The sequence below is a fragment of the Schistocerca serialis genome, unplaced genomic scaffold (genome assembly GCF_023864345.2).
Source record: "Schistocerca serialis cubense isolate TAMUIC-IGC-003099 unplaced genomic scaffold, iqSchSeri2.2 HiC_scaffold_1353, whole genome shotgun sequence".
NCBI classification, from domain to species: domain Eukaryota; kingdom Metazoa; phylum Arthropoda; class Insecta; order Orthoptera; family Acrididae; genus Schistocerca; species Schistocerca serialis.
This window is the reverse complement of record NW_026047573.1, coordinates 14,268,957-14,284,314: the sequence shown is the minus strand read 5'-3', so window position 1 is coordinate 14,284,314 and position 15,358 is coordinate 14,268,957.

Sequence of the window (15,358 nt, the reverse complement as noted above, 5' to 3'; positions counted from 1 at the left end):
GTGTGTATGGAGTACATGAAATGACTAAATTTACAGGTTGGTAGCCGAAGTGGTACTGAGGTCTCAGATATCGGCCCATGCTGAAATTTCCGTTTTAGTATGTGGTGCAGCCTCCAAATGTGTCAATGCGGATACTGACTCTGGCATCCATTCCATCATACAGATGGTGAATATTGTACAGGAATACACTATGCTACACCTGCCAGACCTGTTCTTGCAGTTTTGTAAGAGCTGTTGGGACAAGAAATGACTCGTGCCATTCGTCAACCATCATCTCTAGCTCGGGCTCCATTGGGGACAAGTGTGGAGAAAGTGCTAGCCCAAGAATTTTCTTCAGGTCTTGCAGAGCATGTTGAGTTCCATGGGCACTGTTTGGGCTAGCGTTATCCTGTTTGAACAACACATCATTGTCATGGTGCAAGAATGGCAAAAAAAACTGGGCTAACAACATTCTGCCCATACAGATCAATGGTTCACATCACTTTCATAAATGCAAAGATAAACGAGAGTTGTAGCTTATCGCAACCCCAAACGTAAGGACTGTGGTGGGACCAGTGTGCCTCGAATGAAATATGTTTATGAGACATCGCTCACCAGGTCTGTCATACATGCAAATGAGCATCACTTGCTTGCAGGCAGAATCTGCTTTCATCATTGAAGTCTATGACACACCATGCTGTCATCCAAATGATCCTCTGATAGCATGAACAGTGCAAATCGATGCTGTGCCGTGGTTGGGAGATAGGCTAGCCCGACTGCTAATAACCAATTTTCAACAGTTCATGTTGGCACATGTGGGCTCACAAGACCTCTTATCTGTGTGTGGTAGCTCTATGAACTGCCACTGGAGCCCTTACCATATGTCTGTCTATACAGTTGTCTGTGCGGTGTGTAGGTCCAGGATCTCTTTCAGGTGAGTGACACACCGAGGGAGGTGGTGAAGTGGTTAGCATACTGGACTTACATTTGGGAGATAATGGTTCAAACCTGCGTCCAGCTATCCTGATTTAGGTTTTCCATGATCCACTTCAGGCAAATGCTGCGATGGTTCCTTTGAAAGGGTATGGCTAATTTTCTTCCCCATTCTTGCATATTCCAGTAGGACCAATGACCTCATTGTTTTGTCCCTTCCCCAAAATCAACCAACCGAGCAATGGGTGTGACAATACTCACATGACCACTGATAAGAGTGTCATTAGACAGCTGACACAACACATCTAGTCAGTCTCCTCTCTATGACATGCAACACACAAAGGCTCTGTAGTCAGATGTGCTTGACAAGTAAACGTGCTGCACTTCATACAAACTTTTATCATGGAGTTGCCATTTTTTTCCTTCCACACACATGTAACACCCATTCTTCTTCATCTCTGATGGCTCTGGTGTGTCAATGACAGCTTCTGAAGGGAATTTCTTTCTTAGGTTGGAAATCATCTCAATGAGGACTGATACCTGAATTTCTATTCTTCAAGTGTTCATTTGCCAATGGAAATTCTTCAGATAAATACATTGAATTATGACATTTCCTTTTGGTTGCGAAAGTGAATACAAAATTTGGCAATTTGGCCCAGTTATGTTCAGCATAAGTGCAAAATGGCTAAGCAGGGATGGCTAGAGGACAAATGTAAGGATGTAGAGGTTTATCTCACTTGGGGTAAGATAGATACTGGCTACAGGAAAATTAAAGAGACCTTTGGAGGAAAAAGAACCACTTGTATGAATATCAAGAGCTCAGATGGAAACCCAGTTCTAAGCAAAGTAGGGAAAGCAGAAGGCTGGATGGAGTATATAGAGGGTCTATACAAGGACAATGTACTTTAGGACAATATTATTGAAATGCAATAGCATGTAGATGAAGATGAAATGGGAGATAAGATACTGCGTGAGGAGATTGACAGAGCACTGAAAGACCTGAGTTGAAACAAGGCCCTGGGAGTAGATAACATTCCATTAGAACTACTGACAGCCTTGGGAGAGCCAGTCCTGACAAAACTCTACTATCTGGTGAGCAAGATGTATAAGACAGCCGAAATACCCTCAGACTTCAAGAAGAATAAATAAATTCCAGTCCCAAAGAAAGCATGTGCTGGCAGATGTGAAAATTACCAAACAATCAGTTTAAAAAGTCATGGATGCAAAATACTAACGCGAATTCTTTACAGACTAATGGAAAAACTGGTAGAAGCCAACATCAGGGAAGATCAGATTGGATTCCACAGAAATATTGGAACACGTGAGGCAATACTGTCCCTATGAATTATCTTAGAAGAAAGATTAAGGAAAGGCAAACCTATGTTTCTAGCTATTGTAGACTTAGAGAAAGCTTTTGACAATGTTAATTGTAATACTCTCTTTCATATTCTGAAGGTGGCAGGGGTAAAATACAGGGAGCAAAAGGCTACTTACAATTTGTACAGAAACCAGATGGCAGTTATGAGAGTCGAGGGACTTAAAAGGGAAGCAGTGGTTGGGAATGGATTGGGACAGGGTTGTTGCCTCTTCCTGATGTTATTCATTCTGTATATTGAGCAAGCAGTGAAGGAAACAAAAGAAAAATTCGGAGTAGGTATTAAAATCCAAGGAGAAAAAATAAAAACTTTGGGGTTCACCGATGATGTTGTAATTCTGTCAGGGACAGCAAAGGACTTGGAAGAGCAGTTGAACAGAATGGACTGTGGTTTGAAAGGAGGATATAAGATGAACATCAACAAAAGCAAAATGAGGATAATGGAATGTAGTGGAATCGGGTGATGCTGAGCAAATTAGGTTAGGAAATTAGGTTAGGAAATGAGACACTTTAAGTAGTAAAGGAATTTTGCTATTTGGGGAGCAAAATAACTGATGATGGTCAAAGTAGAGAGGATATAATATGTAGACTGGCAATGGCAAGGAAAGTGTTTCTGAAGAAGAGAAATTTGTTAACATTGAGTGTCAGGAAGTCGTTTCTGAAAGTATTTGTATGGAGTGTAGCCATGTATGGAAGTGAAACATGGACGATAAATAGTTTGGACAAGAAGAGAATAGAAGCTTTCGAAATGTGGTGCTACAGAAGAATGCTGAAGATTAGATGGGTAGATCACATAACTAATGAGGAGGTACGGAGTAGAATAATGGAGAAGAGGAGTTTGTGGCACAACTTGACAAGAAAAAGGGACTGGTTGGTAGGACATGTTCCGAGGAATCAAGTGATCACAAATTTAGTATTTGAGGGCAATGTAGAGGCTAAAAATCGTAGAGGGAGACCAAGAGATGAATACACTAAACAGATACTGAAGGATGTAGGTTGCAGTAGGTACTGGGAGATGAAGAAGCTAGCACAGGACAGAGTAGCACGGAGAGCTGCATCAAACCAGTCTCTGGACTGAAGACCACAACACAACACACATGTTCAGCATACTATAAACTAACACCATAGGCCAACTCCTAAATTTGGAAACAGCATAACCTATAATCATTTTATCCACAGTATCCATTCCTCCTTCAGTGTGATTGTAATTTAATAGTGATACCTGGATTTCCTGTTTCAGGGTTGATATCATGCATTGTGGACACGAGTATCAGTGAACAATTACTTTTTGTTGGGTACAAGACAAGAGATTTATTAGCTTGGAAGCCAAGTTTTGAAACTCCACAGGTTGATCTCTTAGATGTGAAATTCAGGAGGGATCTCTCTTTCCTTCTTGTGAAGAGTGCCTAGGATGGTCAATTTTTTTCTCTAACATGTCTTCCACTACTGGCAGCTTGTGTACATTTCATCGATTGTCACATAATCAGCAGGATTATATGATCACTTCAGGTTGATTGCAAAGGAATGTGGACACTTTCTGACAGCGGTTATGCTGTCAAGTTTTTCCTTTCATTTTGAGTGGAAATATTAGCAAACCTCATACAATGCATTACAAGCAGAAATCTGTTGTAGCTCATTAAGGCCGCATATTCAGTGGCTCAGTCTTAGAGTTAAAAATGACAGAGCAAGTGCTTGAGTGTCAGTCACCTCTGATCTCTCTGAAGATGGCTGGATGGTATTCAGCCAAAATATTACAAGAAGAAGAAGAAGAAGAACAAAAAGCAGAATTTATGTGGGTGAATGCCAAAAATTTAATGGAACAGTCTTTACACCATGACAATTTGAAGAACCGTGGACACCAGCTTGTCACAGATTGGGTATTTAGTTCTGCTTTGAATGGTGTTACTTCTTGCCCCTGGGTTATGCTTACTAGTGTTAGTGACTAGAGCATTCTTCCTTGCAAATGCTAAAAATGCAACAGTAGCTACACAAATGTGTTCACATGGTATTAGTAGGATCTACATAGAATTAATATTAGCAGAAATGAATGTACTGGGATCATCCTTCACTCCAATGAAACTTTTGAAGCAAATAAAACTGTCTAGATCATTAAAAATATGGTCTTTGTTCATTGTCTTCATGAGATATCTGCAATAACGATTAAAGGAACATAAAGAGTGATAGATGCTTGTTAACGACATTGAGCTCAAAAAATTTAAAAAGTAAAAATTATTTTAAAGGTTCACTCACAAAGAAACTTCGAACTTGTGAAGCAAAATTCAGTGTCAATATTGAAATCTATGTCTAATCAGCACGTCACTTAATAACTGGTTGAAAGTTAATACAAAGATTTGAGTTCTAGCTTACAGGCAGCACTGATGTGGGAAACATTGCCTTCTAGTTTCACTTTTTTATTATTGTATTTTTCCTTCTTCTAGTTATAATTATTAAAAAGCAGAAATAAGTTAAATTACAAATATACACATTCAAATTATAAAACAGGGTTAAATTCAGTAAAATTTCTTACTAATGGGACAACTTTTTAGATATGACATGTAGTCCATGTACAGTGGACCCAAACTTACCAAGTAATCACTGAATCTGTTAATATTATCTACACATCAGGCACATGAAATGGCAGTATTTAATAATAATAATAATAATAATAATAATAATAATAATAATAAATAGAAGTAGTATTGTTACAATTAGGCTTGTATAATGGATAGAAAAACTGTGCCTTATGAACTAAAGCTTACCAAAGAATACACTAACAGATGTAGACTTGTAAAATATATTATTTTCTTAATAGAAAAAGGAACCTCACTATTAAATTCAAATATTTTGGAGGCCACTCTATCTTGTGGAAGCACCAGCAACTAACTTCCAAGTGTTGGTCATTTACTGTGCAACCAGCAGTGAATCCGCCAGACCAGCAGATCTGAGGTGAGGTGTGGCCCAGTCAGCAGCAGGAGAGCATGCCACAGTTGGCATACATTACACCAGCAATTCTGGAAAAATGTCAAAAAATCATTTAGGGCTAAATTTATTTTGTTTCGTTAAGATTGTGGACCTGTGTTTTTTTGTGGTTCAAAATTTCTAGGTTCTCCCTTTGGGGCTCTACACCACACTTCCATGCTTTCATTTAGGTGACATAACTTATGCTTCTCCATTAGAAGTGCATTGTATATGCACTTCCTTTTCTATCATAGGATTACTCCCTAAAACTTGTCATGGATCTGCTCCTCATTTGTCCTATATAAAACTTGTCTCAGCCATTTCAGTTTATTTTGTATACTCCTGAATTACAGTATTTGTCTGGCTTTATTTCCATTTTTGTGGAATAACCTATTTCCCAGGGTAATATCATCTACCAAACGCTTTGGGGACATTTTTGTCTAGATATTACAGTGCGGGATTGCACACAATCTACAGAATTCTAGCCTTAATCAAATTTATGCTGCTGTGATGTTTGACATTCCTAACAGAGAATCATCCCACCCCAGAAACATATCGATCATTATAAGCAAGTATCCTGGTTACAATATGATGTGTGATTTAAATATTATGTAATCACAGGAGATGGGGTCAAAAGTTCTCTCTGTTTCCGGAACACTAATGTAGTGCTTTATCGCTGATACTTTGCCATGAGGATGCCATCTGCTGAGTGCAGGAATTAGTGGATCGTGGAATGCTCGGTGCAGAATCCACAGAATCCAGACTGTTCTGGGACTAGGGTATTGTAGTCTGTAATGAATTACTGGATCAACTGTATTTCAGTATGTTCAAGAATTCTGAATGAGAAAATAAGGAATGAGATTGGACTAGAACTTATGGGAAGAAGCAGATTGGGGTTTATGGATGGTGATGGCCTCAGGTGACTTAACCTCAGAGGAAACAGGATATGGTGGCCGAGCAATTCTAGGCGCTTCAGTCTGGAACTGCGCACCTGCTACAGTCACAGGTTGGAATCCTGCCTCGAGCATGGATGTGTCTGATGTCCTTAGATTAGTTAGGTTTAGGTAGTTCTATGTTCTAGGGGACTGATGACCTCAGATGTTGAGTCCCATAGTGCACAGAGCCATTTAAATTTGAATTTGAAACAGGACAAGTGAAGATAGTGGTTGTATACTCCGGTAAGTAGTAACAACAGAATATGCTTTGCTCATGTAAATCATTTCTGATGCAAACCTCAAGTTGCTTAGCATTATCTGGTCGCCGGTGTTGCAGAAGTGCTTCCACTCCATCCTGTTCCTACGAGATCCCTAATCTGTGGGTGCAGGTCCCTGGCACCAGTTTCAGAAGAGCAAGCATACATGTGAGAGATGAACATATAAAACTCGATAGCAGAGTCGGTCATTGGGGGTTTTTACTCATATGCAGTATTTTCTCCATGTATTGCCTTACCATGTTATTACATTTCTCTGAGTTCATAATGCAAGTTCATTTAAGCACACTCCCAGCATCATCTTCAACACTGGTTAGGTCTGGATAGTTAGAGTAGGTACATAATGCATCTGTTGAGTTAATGTTTGTGTGTTTCTGTTAATAATTTGAGAGAAACTGTGTTCCTCCCTAAACATGGCTAGGTGTACATCTGACATGTATTTAGAATTTTCCTGCTGGAGCAATTGTATTTGGTCTCTCCATGTATTTAGCATTATCCTCCTGTTCAGTTAAGTTTTGTACAGGATGTATCATAAGGAGAAGTGAATGGTGAGCAAGAGTGAAAATATATGGTCTTGCCACTGCCTCATATGGAATACTGTCTGGCTTAGTGAAAATTTCCATTAAATGCAAACTTTCCTCATTTAATTGTGCTAAGATTTCATCCATGGGGTATTTGAACAGGAAGTTCAATACTACTTCATGACATTACTTGGCAATATCTGTTTCACACAATTACCTGTTAAAGGAAATGTACATGTGTTGGTCATGGATAATATTTGAGCCTAATTAGGTAATTTAAAAGTTTATCTTCAGAAATTTTATACTACTTAGTACAAATATATTTGACTTAAATCAGTGGCCATTCACAGCTACTTCTACAGTTACATCACTAAAGACTAATTTACTAGCTCGTGTTTGCAGGAATGTTTTCCTTTTTATTGCCACACACATTTGTTATGTATGAGGCGGAACTATGGGCCTCGTGGGAAAAGGGTGACCCGGTTGAGTCACGCAGTTTGACTCTTAGTCTAATAATGCGGTGTGGCCATTAATTGCAGCGTTGATCACGTGGGCTCACATGAGGATCAATGAACTATACTTGATGGGATGTATCTGTAACTTAGGTGGTTAGAAAGTTAGTAGACAGGAATACAATTAAATACTTAGCTTTAATTCAGCATCAGCAGTGAACGTTGATCTTGACTTTGTACAATAATATTTAGAAGTGTAGTTATAGACTGAATAATTCTTTACAATTCTGATTGCTTCACGCATATAGATCAATTTTCAATGTGTAAACTGTAAGTGGCACCCGGCTAGGTCATAGCTACTGACTTAGCTGAAGGCTGTGCTAACTAGCGTATCTCTGCAAATGAGATCTCTAATAGGAATGGTTCACTTGTTACGGCTTCAAAGTTGGCTGTAGAACTGGCCAGTGAGCTAGCCTGTCTCTTAAGACCAGCTGAGTGGCGGCACTTTTTCTGCTAGCATTGAGAGTGGCAACTCGCGGGTCCAATGTGTCCTGATAGACTGCGGCCGATTTGAAACCTACAACCTAGCAAGTGTGGTGCCTTGTGGTGTCACCACAACATTCATCTGTCATTTTTCACTACTTTCACCCTGCATATTTCTGTTAATGTTATAAGAGCAACTGCATTGTTCTCTCTACATGTTTGGGTGTAAGACATTAGTTAGGTTGTTACTTTTCCATTCGCTGCTACATACCATTCTAGGCATATCTCTTCTTAAACTAATAGGTCGAGATCAACTCTCCAGTTTTTACTCATTGTGGTTTTTTCACTTCTTCTCCCTTATTTACAGTTACAAATTTTCTTCATTGGATATTTAGGCAGAATCCAATTCCTTGAAATAGTTCTTTTGTCTTGTTATGCTTGGTTGCTATTGAAACACTTGATAGATTTTCTCTTGTTTTTGTATCAAAATTCCTTTTTTCCTTTGGTCGTTTCACACTGGTCACTACATTCTAATGTTTTTGAACACAAGAATGTGTGGAGTTGGATTGCAACCTTCTCACTTTTTTTACATGCATGGACTTACTTGGCATGCTTAGCTGATCTTCTTGTCTGGATAGCTGGCTCTATGTCAGTCTCCAAAAACTTCTTCTCCAAAGAATGATGGTAGTTAAAGGAATATATACAGGGTGATCCAACTGAAGTTTTGGATGAGATTATCTTGAAAACTATACATTGAGTAAAAGTAGTGGGTAAGAAGAGTTCATACGCTCAAAGGGGGACATCAAATGATACTAGACTTAACCTCCATCCCCTGCCCCATTGAGTGGGGCAGGGGGCAACTTTTAAATATTAAACAGAAACATCCATTTTTTATTCCAGATTTGAATTCTTCATAAAAAAGTAATCAAGTTTTGTCTGAATCAGTTTTTTAAACCATTGACAGATGGTACTGAAATAGAGAAAAAAGTAAAATTGGGGAAGAACTCTGATTTATCTAGAATCATCCAAGAAAGATGCGTAAAATCACTAAAGAATGTGTGCCAAATGTTTTGTTATGCCAAATTAACCTATTTTTGTACAAAACGTACTGTATCCTACTTTTAGCATTACGCAGGAACGACAACATGGATGTAGTGGAATGATGTTCCCATGGGTTGCTTCATTAGTGAGAGTCCCCTTGCCTCTCACATTTTGGGGTGCTTCATTAGTGTGAATCCCCTTACCTCTCACAATTTGGGGTGCTTAATTAATGAAATTAGCCACAAAGAAATTGTTGAAAATTATCCCCATTTGCTTCAATGCATAAAGTCAATTGTCTGCAAAAGTTGTACACAGTTTTGAGCAGCACATCCTGTGGTATGGCTGCACATGCTCTTTGAATGCGTTGCTCCATATCGTTTCAGGTTGTGGGCTGTCTTTCATAGACAATAATTTTTAAATAACCCCACAAGAAAAAATCAGGAGATGTTAGGTCTGGTGAACATGGAGGTCACTGAATTGGTCCGCTGCGTCCTATCCACTTACCAGGGTACTGTAAATTTAAAATGTTACACACATTTTTAGCATAATGGGGAGCTGCTTTGTCCTGTTGGAACCCCATTCACTGCCTAGTTTCTAAATCAACATCTTCCATTAGCTCCAACAAATCATTGTAGAGAAGTTGTAAATAAGATTCCCTAGTGACATTTCACCCAAAAAATATGGTCCTATCAAGTAAACCATTTAAAGTTTCACACCAGACCATTAACCACCATCTGTGTTGATTGTCAATATTGGTCCTCTGTCAAACCACACTGGCACAGACCCATTGACAATCATGATGATTTAATTTTCCATTATCTAAAAAAATCATTGTCACCTCTTGTGATTTCCAAGGCCCATTGGCAGAAATGCACGTGTATTTGCATATATTTCAGCATTAATGCCTGTGTCAGTGTGATATGATAAGCATGATATTTATGTGCCTTCAAAATCCTCAAAACAGTCGATTTCGGTATTCCAGTTTGTCTCTGAATCGCATGACTACTAATTTCAGGATCCAGTTCAACACAGGGGAGAATGGTATGGGCAACAGCGTAATTTTCATTGTATTCACAATGACAAGTTGGATGGTGCACATATTCATTATTCGAAACTGCTCTCGACAAGCTTGAAATGTTTTTGCTTGGATGTCGTTTGTTTGGGAAACGATCGGCATACAATTGTGCAGCTGCATCATAATTGTTATGACATTCATCTAAAATTAACATCACATCAACAGTCTCTGAAGGAGGATAGTGAGCCATGTTTTGCTAAAGAATAATTTACTTTAGTCAGTTGATGTTTACGGTTCACAATTGGAAAGTGAAGTGACGTCAGATCACAATGAACCGACCTTTATACTGAGCAATAGTTCGCAGTTTGGCGATGGTAGCACCACAGTCGGGTGAGTAATGGTGTTGTGAAGAGTTCCCTAACGAAACTTTAATACCATTCCCCTTCCTCTATCAAAAATTTTTTTTGTAAAAAAAAAAAAGAAAAAAAAAAAAGAAAGAAAAAAATCTTAATTTGGTGTAATGAAAGAATTGGTGCACATTTTGCATCAATTTGATGCATCTTTATCTAATCATTCTAAATAAATTGGAGTTCTTTCCCAATTTTAAAGTTTCTTGATTCCAGTGCCATCTGTCAGTGGTTTAAAAAAATGTATCAGATGGAACTTGATTACTTTTTTATTGAGAATACGAATCTGCAATAAAAAATGGTGTTTCCATTTAAGATTTAAAAGTTGCCCCTCACGCAAGGGGGTGGGGGATGGGGGTCACATGTAGTATTATTTTATGGCCCCCTTTGAGCTTATGAACTCATCTTACCCACTATTTTTACTCAATGTATAGTTTTCGAGATAATCTCATCCCAAACTTCAGACGGACAGTTCAACTTTCATAAAGAAAAAAATAATCAGTTCACACATAAACATTAGACTTCTTGTAAGTCATCCATATCATCTCACATTAGACACAAATTAAGATACATTTACCACATAGTTGATTCATCAGCCACCGAAACAGTGAACAAGTCTTGCCTCTAGTACATCTGTGTTAAAAGTTGCTAAAAATCTTTTTTCAACTCATCTGTTTATTTCTTCACTACAATGAAGTTACGAAACAGCTCAGAACAACACATAAGTTTCTTGGGGCTGGTGTGTTCTTTCATTACAATTTCCTTGACATGACCGACAAGTGCTGTTGGTTCCATTTGACTGCCATGTCTACGGTCTTCTCACTACACACTTTAGACCTGCACACACAGACAGGTGACACACAGTAGATAGGCTCTCTCACACTTATATTTAAAATATCATGTATTCGAGAAGGTAGAAGGCCGAGTGGTTCTAGAAATTACGCGGAAATTCTCTAAACACTATTGGTGATATTAATGTAAAGTGCCTCATTCCACTTCATTAAGAAACTATGTAATTGCAGTTGATGTTGCTCTGCACTTGACAATTTAGAATTCAGCATTTTTCACTCTGTTACTGACTCCCCACTGCTCAATTTTGTGGCAAGATTTTGAAATTCTGTCCATTTTCACTTTCTCACTGTGCTCCTTTGTTTTTGCATGTTAAATTAAATCTTTCTTGTGCACATTGAGACCAGTATGAAGTACCCACAGAACAGTGACCTCCCCCCCCCCCCTCCCCCCTCCCACCATCCCCGCTTGCAAATCTTATGGGTACCCCCACGTTGGCAACATTGATGAAAAGTGGTGGTAGAAAATAACCAGTGACTTTAATTGAGTTAGTGTTATATTTCAACCACTTTGTGCGGATGTTAGTTTGCCCAGTTTTTCACCCTTTTATTTAAGGGACTTCATCATTTTTATGCGCATTTGATGCACCTGTTTGAGTGGTGTTACAAATGTGAGAGAGAAGAAATTTAACTACCTTCAAAAGAAATGTAGTGTTCCCATAGAAATTGTCAACTTGTGGTTTATGGAACACAAGAGCCCACACAATACTTGTCAATTTTGGAGTTCTTAAAATATTTCAGGATAATATTTTCTAAAACTGTAAAAAAAAAAAGTTTTCCTGTGATTCTCTTCACTTCATTAAATCTCTGAGCAATTTTGAGACTTGCTGCTAGATCAAATTCTGATTTCAGAAACTTGTTCATATCGATTAGCACTGGATGACTGTCAAGGTGTTTAATGTGTTAACAAATTATTTAGAAAAGTTTCTGGAAAATGTGGGTTCAAATCCCCCCCAGCTTTAATTGGAAAATAATCTGCCACTTTTCAAAGCTTTCAGGTGCTCATGAGGTGGGCTGCTTAATACATCATACATGTCTGCACCTCATCTCAGAATGAAAATTAAATGGAAGACAATTTATCACTATTTTCCTCTATGATCCCTTCTTCCCTTGAATTTTGTAATTCATGTCTTCCGGCAACAATAAAAACACCATTGTAAAATTGTTTCCATAAATCAGCAAACTGACAATACAATTTTAGCTTGTTACAACAATATTACATAATTCAAGACATAAAGACTCTACAGTAGTACCTGTTGGCTGTAATACAACAGTTTTAGAGACAGCTCTCAAATCATACTAAAAATGTTCTGAAAGCTAATACAAATTTTTGAGTTTTTGGATATTTGCTATATTTAAACAAAAAATAAGCATGCAGATTTAAATACTATACGTGGTGATCTCCAATGTCATCTGACATGAGCAATGAAAATTTTTCGCTGCCAGCAAAACTCAATCAGTGGCTACACTGCAACTAAGTTGTATGTTTTTACTCCAGGGGGCAAGCATTTAAAATATAAAGTTTAACCTATGCAATGTGGTTGGTTTCTTAGAAATTTAAATGTTCACTGTGACCTACCCTTTGGGATTACCTCATCTTCCCCTATATGAATAAAAGAATGCTTGCGCTGGGGAGGAAAAGTACCGTTAGTCACAAGGAGTGAGAAATTATGTAAACTGTAGTGCAGGAGTGGGCAAGAAACCTGCTTGTGTGAGGTACACTTGCACTTGAGCAGGCACCTGAGTGTGGCGTGCATACAGGGGTGCCAGGCAGCTGCTTTCTTCCTCCCCTCCCCTCCCCCCCCCCCCCCATATTCTTCCCTGCCTTCTCCATGGTGTCTTTTATTTCCTAGCTGCATATCACTTGAGATCCAGCTTATTTAAGTACTGCAAGTCGACTTTGCAATGAAATTAATGTCGGAAACAAAATTTCTACATACAGACTAACTCCACAACAGTTATATAAATTTTCATCAACTACTTTGCTCTTAGCCACAATACATTAATTTTTATAACAGTAAAAAATCTGTCACAGAGTTATGTTGAGCCAAACATTGCCATTACTTTCACAGACTCATGATGAAGACAAGGAGGCTAATGCTGTGGAAAGTAGATCTATTAATTTCATTTGCAAATTGTGAGGAATGTCATCTACAGAAGTAGAAAAAGATCTCAAAGCAATTCGAAAGCTTGGGATAGATTTAGTATCTCCATAAACCACTTAAGTTCCTCTTTTATTGTACTAATTAGAGAAACATAGTCCTTGTCATTTTTTCATGGTCAGAAGATGGAATAGGTAGATGTGCTGCAGCCTTTGATGAAGGCTGTCTTTGCCACACTGCAGGCTTTCTTGTGACAGTGTCAATTACTCCTCACCAATCTCTAAATATGGTCCAGGGATTAATTTTTGACAGGGACGTCATCCTGTAAACTGATGAGGAACTCCCAGCTAATCTGGAGTGGTGTGGTGTTCATTTTATTCGACTTGTGGAGGAGGCTTGCAAAGACAACTGCACCGGTGTTGGCTCCCTTATTCTGCCTTCTGAGAGGGATACCCTCCCAGAAAGATGTGACATGAAGCCATATGTCCCTCCATGTATGCGGTGCTTTCAGTGCTTGCATTTTGGACATATGTCTTCTTCCTGCCATACAGGGGACCCTTTGTGTGGTGACTATGGCCATCCAGTCCATGAAGGAATCTCTTGTATTCCAACACCTGTGTGTGTCAGTTGAGCTGACCACCACTCCCCTAGCTTGCCGGATTGCCAGTTTACAAAAGAGAAAAGAAGATCCAAGAATACTTGTCCCTGAATCACCTGTCATATGCTGAGGCCCGCCGAAAGTATGAGAGACTCCACCCATTGCCACTATCTTCAACTTTTGCCTCTGTTACTTCCTTTCCTCCTCCTCCCTTGTCCTTACCCCTTCTCCTTCCCGATTTCCCCAAACCCCCCACCCCTTGCAGTTCCCACAGCCTCCCATCAGGGAGTGGCTCCCCCTGCCCAGTCAAAGAAGTGCCCAGTGCTCCATTCTTCAGCATCAGCTGATGATTGGGCTCCCTTCTGGGATTCCTCTCCCCAGTGTCTCTCAGGCCAGAAGACTCTGACCACCACTCAGCCACGAAGTGCACCATTTGTGCACCCCTAGGTCACCCATTCTCTTTCAGTTCCAGATGTTGCAGAAACCATTACACCCCCTGTGTCCTGCCCTTCTCCACCTCAGAAAAAGAAGAAGAAGAAACATAAATCCCAAGACAAGGCACCAACAGTGCCCCTGGAGGTGCCATCTTGCCTCTCGCAACATGAGTCTGACATCTTACTCATGGTTATCACCCCATCCTTGCAGGTGATGACTAGTGACTGACCTCCTCCCCAGCTTCTGCGTGTCTACCTTGATAGTATCCCTTGCAATTCCACTGGATGATCATGTGGGAATAGTACATCACCTACCAGAAATGCAACATCTTGTCTCCTCCTATTCTGCATTCTGTCTTGTTCTTCAAGAAACACATTTCTGTGAGGGAGTGTGATCAACATTTCGTGGTTACCTGGTGTTCTGTTGGAACCATGCTGGCTCTGGGGTAGCATGTGGTGGGTTCTGCACATTGGTTCTCTCCGATCTCATTAGTGACTGCCAGATTTGTTTGCACTCAAACCACTATCGCTTCCAAGTTGGTACATAGGGGATCCAATCACCATTTTCAATGTCTACCTCCATCCAGGTAGGCCAATTCCTTATGTCTACCTTAATCCAGCAACTCCAACCACCATTTCTCCTCCTTGGGGACTTCAGTGCCCACCATCCACTGTGGGGGAGTGTTACTTCAATGGGTAGGGGTATCCTAATTGACCAACTTATCACGGACCTCGATTTGTGTCTCCTCAATGATGGTTCCTCTACTGACTTCAATGCCACCCATGGCACCTTCTCTGCTATCAATCTCACGATCTCCTCCCTTGCCCTGGTGGCTTCCCTACATTGGTCATCCCATGATGACCTTTGTGATAGTGACCACTTTCTGGTGATTCTATGGTTCCTCTGCTGATACCAGGCAGACAGGCCCCCATGTTGTGCATTCCACTGGGCCAATTAGCCTTTATATATGTTTGCTGTGAACCCCCCTCTCAAATACCTTT